We start from the raw sequence: 10,006 nt of genomic DNA on the forward strand, positions 1-10,006 counted from the left end.
ACTGGGGTTGTAGTGATGCAAGCACCCCTGCAGTCACCACCACTGGGACTGCACTGGGTCAGACCTGAAGCCAGCACAGTTCTGTGTCTTGCCCAAGACCCACTGTAACCACTACCCATGTTCACTCAAGGCCCTAAGGCTGTACAATCAACAGGTGGCAAAGCCAGCCAGGTTTACGTCCTTCCCTTCAGAGCAGCAAGTTCCCCCAGGCAGGTCCAGAGATGAGCCAGCGATTGGAGTAAAAAACCTGATACATTTATCTGATACGCTATTCTACTGTGGCTAAGCTCGCAGTGAAACTACAATACAAAGTCATTCCTGTTCCTTTCTCCCCTTTTCACAGGCAGAAGAGCCTCTCCCTGTGGCCACTACCAGCCCACAGCAGAGGTTCTGGCAGGCCACTTCTGATTTTTACTTAAAGCCCAATGGCTCTTCACTCAGCTTGTAGTGAATGCTGAAAGGCCTGAGGCTCACCTTTCAGGGAAGTGGGCTTCCCTCTGCCTGAGTCAGGTCCAGAAGTGCTGTCCAAGAGCCTAGGGCTATTTAGACTTGGGAACTGCAAGAGCCTGCCTGTTGCTCTATCCAACTGTGACCAAACTTGTATCTACGGTACAAAACAAAGTCCCCTTTACTTTTCCCTCTGGCTTTCTTAATCAGATGGAGTCTGTTGCCATAGCCACCACAGCTGGAAATGTGCTGTGTCTCACCTGAAGTCAGCATATCTCAGAGCCCAAGGCCCATGGCATACTGCCTGGGTATCATGTTGGTTATTCAGGGTCCAAGGGCTCTTTAATGGGGGCCACATCACTCTGTTCAGTGCCCCATCCTATTGCAGCTGAGCAATAGGTATGCAAGACAAAGTCCCCTTTAGTCTCACTCTTCTTAAGCAGAAGGAAATAGTCACTTTTGCCACTGTGAGCTGCACTGCCTGGGGTTGTGAAAGCACTCCCTTAGCCACCCTGCCTGGTGTCTCTCTAGGTCACATGCCATCCTAATCCACTGGCTCAGAGCCCAGCCTAGCATTAGGAATTGCCTAGGAATTGCAGTCTATGTGTACTAGACTGCCTTTCAACTTTACTAGAACCCCAGAGCACTTTGATTTACAGTGGTGAGGCTTGCCAAGAACTCAAGTGCCGACCACTGAAATGGGCAATTCCCCACTGGCTAGTTCTGGTCCAAATGTTCCCTCCACACACAGGCACTGCCTGATCCCAGCACAACTTTGCTGTCCTCTCCACTGCGACAGGGCAGCACTGAGTTCAATGTAAAGTTCCCCAGTCACCGTGGTCTGCCTCCCCTAAGTGCATAGACTCTCTGTGCCAGGGGATAAGGGAGGGGTGGTGTCAGTGAGTCAGCACTGTTTCTCTGACCCTCTTCAATGCCTTTTTCAGTGATATGAAGTTAAAATCAGGTAACAGCTCATCTGATTTTTGGTTCTTGTGATGGTACTTTTCTGCATGTAGATAGTTGTTAAAATTTGGTATTCCTGCCAAGGGGCAGGAAGCAAAGAGTGTAGGCTTCTGTTCTACCGTCTTACTCCATCTTCTTATACAATATTTTAAATAATCTTGTGCTTGAAACAAAGTTTTAACTGCATTTTGGCTGTGACGCATCACATGAAGTCAGCTGTGGAATTTTCCACTTGTGGCATCATCTTGGGTGCTCAGAAGTTTCAGATTTTGGAATTTCAAATTAGGGATGCTCAATATGCACTTTTCTGAGGTAGAAATTTGTTATTTGTAGATTTGAACACTCTCCCTACATTTTGGTAGTTTCCCACATAAATGATACTCATCTTACCCAAATAGAAGCCCTGTCCCCACCACCTAAAACATTTTACAACCCAAGACTCTTGAAGCTGGAAATAATCTAAGCTCAGTCCATTAGATACATGGATTTGAGGATTAGATTCAGAAGCCAGTCATGGTGGTTATGCATCTGTAATCCCAGCTACTTGAGAGATTGCGGCAGGAGGATTGCTTGATCTCAGGAGTTTGACACCAGACTGGGCAACATAGCAAAACATTATCTCAATTAAAAAAATAAAATAATAAAAAGAGTAGGGTTCTTTAGTTGTCTAAAGAGATTTGGCGAGAGTTCAATAATAAATTACTTTTCAGCCAGGCGTAGTGGCTAACACCTGTAATCCCAGCACATTAGGAGGCTGAGGCAGGTGGATCACCTGAGGTTAGGAGTTTGAGAACAGCCTGGCTAACATGACTAAAACCCATCTCTGCTAAAAATATAAAAATTAGCTCGGTGTGGTGGCGGGTGCCTGTAATCCCAGCTACTTGGGAGGCTGAGGCAGGAGAATCGCTTGAACCCAGAGGCAGAGGCTGCAGTGAGCCGAGATCTCACCATTGCACTCCAGCTTGGGCAACAAGAGTGAAACTCTGTCTCAAAAAAAAAAAAAAAAAAAAAAAAATTACTTTTCTACTTAAACCAGCCTGAGTGAATTTCATTGTTTGCAATCAAGAACACTGACTGAATACATTTTTTTTTTCTCTCCCTCCCTCCCTTCTTTCTTTCTCTCATTTTTATTTTTTTCTGACACAGGTTATCCAGGGTAAAGTGCAGTGGTGTGATCATAGTTCACTGCAGACTGGAATTCCTGAGCTTAGTTGATTGATTCTTTCACCTCAGCCTCCATTGTAGCTGGGACTGTAGGCATGGACAGCTAAAATGGTGAATTTTAAAATTTTTTGTAGATATGGGGGTCTCATTATGTCGTCCTAGCTGGTTTCGAACTCCTGGTCTCAAGTGATCCTCATGAGTTGGCCTCCCAAAGTGCTGGGATTACAGGTGTAAACCACCATGCCCAGCCTGGATACATTTCTAAGTATACAGATGTCAGAAACCTTTTCTCTTCATTTCAGCTACCCCATCTTTGTGATCAGATCATCAATTTGGTGTTAAAGATCATTTTAGTTTAAAAAAAAACAATGTCAAGTTTATACACTTCTTTACAAATTTTAATTTTTCACTTCTTTCACCAGAATGACCTCCTGAAGTTGGTAGGTCTTATTAATCCTCATTCTATAGATAAGAAAACTGAGATGCAAGAAAAGTACTATATAGGTTAAAAAGAAAAGCTCAATATTTTGGGGCCTTCAATGTGCTCAACATTATTTCCTCTCTGTGTTAGTCCATTTTGTATTGCTACAAATGAATACCTGAAACTGGGAGATTTATAAAGAAAAGTAGTTTATTTGGCTCACCATTCTGCAGGCTGTGTATGAAGCATGGTACCAGCCTCTGCTTCTGGTGAAGGCCTCAGGAAGCTTCTATTCATAGCAGAAGGTGAAGGGAGCAGGTGTGTCATATGGAGAGACAGGGAACAAAAACAGAGAGGGAGGTCCCAGACCTGCCCTCAACACCGAACATCAAATTTCAACATGAAATTTATAGGGTACAAATATCCAAGCTATGTCACTCTCTAACCATTTATCTCTGAGAAGTCCTGCTCTCCCAAGCCCAGAAAGGCTAAGTCCCTTGTGAGTCCAACTCTTTCTCTAACCCAGACGTCCCCAAACTTTTTACACAGGGGGCCAGTTCACTGTCCCTCAGACTGTTGGAGGGCCGCCACATACTGTGCTCCTCTCACTGACCACCAGTGAAAGAGGTGCCCCTTCCTGAAGTGTGGTGGGGGGCCAGAAAAATGACCTCAGGGGGCCGCATGCAGCCCACGGGCTGTAGTTTGGGGATGCCTGCTCTAACCCTTACATGTGATTGAACTAGGAAAGGAGACTTGGTCAAAATTAGCAATCAGATTCTGTCTTGAGAAGTGGGACCTGGACTCACAGAAATACATCTGGTAGGTGTGAGAGTACTGCTGTAAACTCCAGGGCTGAGGTTACCACCTGCCCAACGCCCTGCCGACCTGTACTGGGAGAATGGAATTGTGATGGATAATTTTATGTGTCAAGCTGTTTGAGCCATGGACTTAGATATTTGGTCAAATATTTTAAATGTTTCTGTGAAGGTTATTTATTTTTTGTGGATGAGATTAATATTCAAATCAGTAAATTTTGAACAAAGCAGATTTCCCTCCGTAATGTAACTGGGCCTCATCCAATCAGCTGAAGTCCTTAATAGAGCAAAGCCTGACACCTCCCCTCTCCAACTACTCCCACTTCCCGAGTCTTACCGCCACCCAGCAAAAGGGGATTCTTCCAACCGACTTTGGACTTGAACTGCAACTCTTCTCTGAGTCTCCAGTCTGCCCATCTGCCTGCCCTTCAGATTTTGGACTTGCACCTTCATAATTGCATGAGCCAACTCCTTAAAATAAGTCTTTCTTCATATATACACACATAACCCATTGGCTCTGTTTCTCTGGAGAATGCTGACTGATGCAGGGATGATCAGATTGGTTGTGCTATTGTAGAAGCAGTTTTCCTGTAGATGCTGATCTTGGCAGGGCAGATCCAGGTTTTGTGGGGCCTGAAGCTTATACAATGTCAGGGTCTTCTATAAGAAAAAAGCATAAAGAATTATGGATATGCAATGGCAACTTTGCATGTCTGACAACTGGAAGAATTTTCCAGACTCTTTTGGAATCATGCATTTTAAATCTTATTTCTTTTTCATTACCCATGTAAGTTCAGAGCTGGCCCATAAGACGCACTCATAGTGTGATTCAACTTCTGGCCCTGCCCCTTCCCATCAGGATGCCAGGCAGCTTCATGGCCACTCTTACACTGAGACAGACAGCAATAATTTCACTACTATGCAGAAAAAATATCCAACACTTGGAAGTGGATTATTTCACAGTATTTAACTTTAAAATTATTTTAAATTTTTTTTGGAGACGGGTCTTTCCCAGGTTAGTCCCAAACTCCTGGCCTCAAGTGATCCTCCCACCTCAGCCTCCCAAAGAGCTGTGATTACAGGCATGAGCCACTGCACATGGCTGACATTTTAATAACATGCTTGTCTCACAGACATATGGCTCTCTTGGGGATTGTAACTTTCTCTGAGTCGCTCCCTACAAGCAAAGGTCCAAACAGTTAACAACTATGAGAAGTTAGAGGTTAACCTGTAGAATACTGATAAGGTGAGAGGACATTTTTGTTTCTTGCTTGATAGAGAAGATGCTCCAAATGTGATCTTATTGCTTTATCAGTTATTATTCAGTTATATACATAATTCAGAGTTATCAGCTTGCTTGGGTGGCCAAAATAAAATACCACAGACTAGATAGCTTAAACAACAAAAACTTATTTTCTGACAGTTCTGGAGGCCAGAAGTCTGAAATCAGGGAGCTGGACTTTTACACATCTACACCAGTCAGTCATTGGCAAAGCACTACCTAGGAAAACATCAATTTTCAGGTGCTTCCAGCTCTCTGTGCTTGTGGACAGAACTGCTGTCTTCAGGCAGTTAGTTTAAGTGGCTCACAGGGCCTGGAGGATTCACTTCCAACATGGCTCACTCACATGGCTGGCAAGACAAGGTGGTGCTGGCTGACAGCCTTTGAGAGGGGGTGAGGGGAGATTTGAGTTTTTCTCCATGTGGGCCTCTCCATGGGGCCCCTTAGTCTTCACAGAATGTCATTTGGGTTCCAAGAATGGATGTGTTAAGAAACAGGAAGTAGAAGCTGCTAGTTTCTTAAGTTTTAGATCCAGAAACTGGCATTGAGGTATTCTATTCATTGGTGAAATTGCAAAACCCATACAGATTCAAAAGGAGAAGAAATAGACCCCATTTCTCTCAATAGATGAGAAGGAATTCATGGATCTTAATCTGCTACAATCTTCTGGACAGAAAACTGTTTATATTCCTCTTATATGCAATATACAATCACCCTCTTCTCAAGACCTCCAAATGTTCCATCTTGTTAAGCATCAGGCTCAAGCTGGCATCTAGGATAACTTAAAAATTTATTTTTAGTCAGGCAAGGCAGCTCACACCTGCAATCCCAGCACTTTGGGAGGCCGAGGCAGGTGGATCACTGGAGATCAGGAGTTTGAGACCAGCCGGCAACATGGTGAAACCCCATCTCTACTAAAAATACAAAAATTAGCCAGGCATGGTGGTACGTGACTGTAACCCCAACTGCTTATGAGGCTGAAGCAGGAGAATCGCTTCAACCAGGGAGGTGGAGGTTGCAGTGAGCAGAGATTGCACCACTGCACCCCAGCCTGGGTGACAGAACAGGACTCCGTCTCAAAAAATTTTTTTTTGAAATTAATTTTTTTTAAGACAGTGTATCACTCTGTTGCCCAGACTGGAGTGTAGTGGCATGATCGCAGCTCACTGCAGCCTCAACTCCCAGGCTCAAGCGATTCTCCTGCCTCAGCCTCCTGAGTACCTAGGCGTACAGGTGCTTGCCAGTACACCCAGATAATGCTGTTTTCTTTGTAGAGACAGGTCTCACTATGTTGCCCAGGCTGGTCTTGAACTCCTAGCCTCAAGCCATGCTACTGTATCAGCCCCTCAAACTGCTGGGATTAGTCATGAGCCATCTTACTCCACCCAGGATAACTTTTGATTACCCATTCTGTGCCAGACACCTACAACTGCTGGATTGTAAAAGCTATGAAAGGAGGCTGGGCGCGGTGGCTCAAGCCTGTAATCCCAGCACTTTGGGAGGTCGAGGTGGGTGGATCACGAGGTCAAGAGATCGAGACCATCCTGGTCAACATGGTGAAACCCCGTCTCTACTAAAAATACAAAAAATTAGCTGGGCATGGTGGCACGTGCCTGTAATCGCAGCTACTTAGGAGGCTGAGGCAGGAGAATTGCCTGAACCCAGGAGGCAGAGGTTGCGGTGAGCCGAGATCGCGCCATTGCACTCCAGCCTGGGTAACAAGAGCGAAACTCCGTCTCAAAAAAAAAAAAAAAAGCTATGAAAGGACCTTTATCTTTTTAATTCAGACGAGTACTTGATCCATAATAAATGCTCTATACACATTTACCAAATAAGTAATCTCATTTAACTGCTATTTTTCAATTTTAAAAAAACCCAAACCCTAACACTCAGAGAGAATGTGAACTTCCAAAGGTTATGCAGTAATAGTAAAATCAGGATTTAAGGCCTATTTGACTTCAGATTCACTCTAAAAAGACGTTACATGATCTGTAACTCAGTGGGATTACCTGGTGGAGGAAGGAAAGATGAGTTATAATAACAAGATGAGATGACAAAGGCTAAGCTATTAGCTGTGGGCAGGAGCAGATGGTGGGTGACAGCTTGAAGAGGTCAAAATTTGGTGATTGTCCAAGTGTGGGAAGGACAGAAGTGGATAGAGTCAAAGATGATTTTTCAGACTCTCAGAGTAGGAGGGCAGGAGAATGATGAAATAGGCAGGGAGAGGGAACTGGACGTGAGGAGTTCAAGTTGATAAATGGGTCAACCAGCCTAGATCCAGGAATCCTATATATATAAATTTTAATTTTTAAATTTTCCTTTAAATTTTTGAAACCGTGGTAAATATACATAAAACCATTTTAACAAATTTTAAGTTCAGTGGCATTAAGTTCAGTGCAACCATCCTCACTATCTAGAAAACTTCTCCATCACCCCAAACTGAGACTCTGTACCTATTAAACAACTCTCAATTCCCTCTTCCTCCCAACCCATAGCAACCACCATTCTACTTTGTCTCTATGAATCTGACTAGTCTAGGTACCTCATATAAATGGAATCATGCAATATTTGTCCTTTCGTGATTGATTATATCACTCAGCATAATGCCATCGAGATTTATCCATGTGGCAGCAAATGTTAGAATTTCAGTCCTTTTCATTCTGGGAGGCTCTCAGGTGGTCTAATCTTGCAGAGATTATATTACAGATCAACTTCACACTGAATTAAATATTTTCTTTAAGACATGTTTTGTTCATAATATGTGTATATATATTTTCTCTGGAGTCTTCATAAAAATACACTGACTCAACCATCTTCCATGTGTGTAGGTTAAAGGTATTTTTTCCCTCTATTTTCTCTTGACTCACTGAGCCATGCATACAGCTTCTACTTGGAGGATCCATCTCTGAAATGATTTCCTCCATAGCCACTGTGGCTTAAAAGATACTAGTATTTTTACATGTGTTAAGTACAACTGCAAACATGAAATTAAAAAGCTGACTTTCTTCCAGCTCGTACCTCTTGGTGATGATGTTTTTCTTCTTTTAACAATAGGAGTCTGTTCCTCTGGAATGACTTTCTTGAAGACTTCAAACTCTTTAAAGATATTAGTATTTTTTTAATTGAAAAAAGGCAAAGGCATGAAGACATGACATACTAAGAAACTTAGAGATGTTAACAGATACTGTATCTTTATGTTAGAAATGTTATTTTTGTTCTAATATTTTTTCTTTGTATATTATATGCATGGGACTTGACTTTCTTGAGGGCCAGTCATATATCATTTGCTGTTGTGGGTAAATCAGATGCTTTAAACATTTTAACATTCAATGTTGTGAGAATGTATTTTAAACATTAAACATTTTGCAGACTGAAAAAAAAAAAAAAGAAATTCAGTCCTTTTAAAGGCTGATTTTCCTGAAACTCTGTGATTGGAAAAATAAAGGCTGAATATCTCATTGTATGTCTATATCACATTTTGTTTATTCATTCTTTAATGGACATTCGGGTTGTTTCCACATTTTGGCTACTGTGAATAATGCTGTTGTGAACTCTGGTGTCCAAAACCTGTTTCAATTCCTGTTTTGAGTATATACCCAGAAATGAATTTATTATTTACTCTGAAACGTTCTTTTTAAATTACATCCTGTAGCAAGGTGTATACTCCTTTAATGAAGACAGTCTGCTAAAACTAGTTTTCCTAAGTCAACAGGGACCTCTCAAAGTATAATATGAAAGTATTATTGCGTTTTTCTTTTGAGACATGGTCTGATTCTGTCACCCAGACTGGAGGGCAGTGGTGCAATCATAGCTCACGGCAGCCTGGGACTCCTGGGCTCAAGTGATCTTCCCGCCTCAGCCTCCCAAATAGTCGAGACCACAGGAAGCACTACCATGCCCAGCTAATTTCTTTTTTTTTTGGGGGGTAGAGACAGGGTCTCACACTCCTGGGCTCAAGTGATCTGCCTGCCTCCCGAAGTTCTGGGCTTACAGGCAGGAGCCACTATGCCGGGCCCTATACTTGAATTTTTGAAGCTTAATCTTTAGTTATGTACTTCTTAACTATGGAAGTAGACTCCCCCAAATACCAAAAACAAGATTGGTGTAATTTATCTTTCCGTTACCCTAGAGCCGTTAGCATAGTGCTTTGCATACAGGTGTTAAATGTTTGAAAATACAGCTCCAATATATCATTTATGGCACATTAATAGGCTATTAATTCAGTAGTAAAAACACCAGCTTTATCTTTTAAAATAGAAGTCAATCTTTTTTCCCCTAAAGAAGGCAGCTTCGTCCCTCCCGTCACCCTGTATACTCTTCCGTCACATACAGGAAAGTAAGTACTTATATATATTAAGTAGTCTCCAGAGGGAAGGAGGGCAGGATACCATAACTCTTCTAAGAGATCGACAGTTCTATTCACAGCATTCGGGGAAACCTCGGTTTGGGGGTGGGGAGTTGGGCGCTGGGAGCGGTAATAATGCTTTTCTAAGCGCAGGTGTCACCGGGCCAACTTCACTCAGCGTAGAGTTCTTTAAGGCTCCGGTGGACTGCTCTGGGATCCAGCCACCGGCTGCCTCGCGTGGAGCCTGGCTACTCCTCTTGCCGCCTTCCGCTGGCCGGGACCATTTTTTAGGCCTTTGCCGCGCCTCGGGAGCGCTACGAGTCCAACAGCCGCCCGAGCCCGAGCCGCCTTCCTGCTCGCGGTCTGGGGACGCGCTCGGAGCCGGGGGCCTTCGCCAACAGCCGCCGCGCCGGCCCGGGTCTCAGCCGCGCGCTGGCTGGGTACGCGGCGCGGCGGACGCAAGTGGTCGTCGCCAAGATTCGGGCGAGGACCTTGAAAATGGCTTCCGGGCATGCGCCACGGCGGCCGTTACGATACGCAAAACCGACGCCTGGGAGCCGAGACCCTAG

The sequence above is a fragment of the Saimiri boliviensis genome, chromosome 11, assembly GCF_048565385.1.
Source record: "Saimiri boliviensis isolate mSaiBol1 chromosome 11, mSaiBol1.pri, whole genome shotgun sequence".
NCBI classification, from domain to species: domain Eukaryota; kingdom Metazoa; phylum Chordata; class Mammalia; order Primates; family Cebidae; genus Saimiri; species Saimiri boliviensis.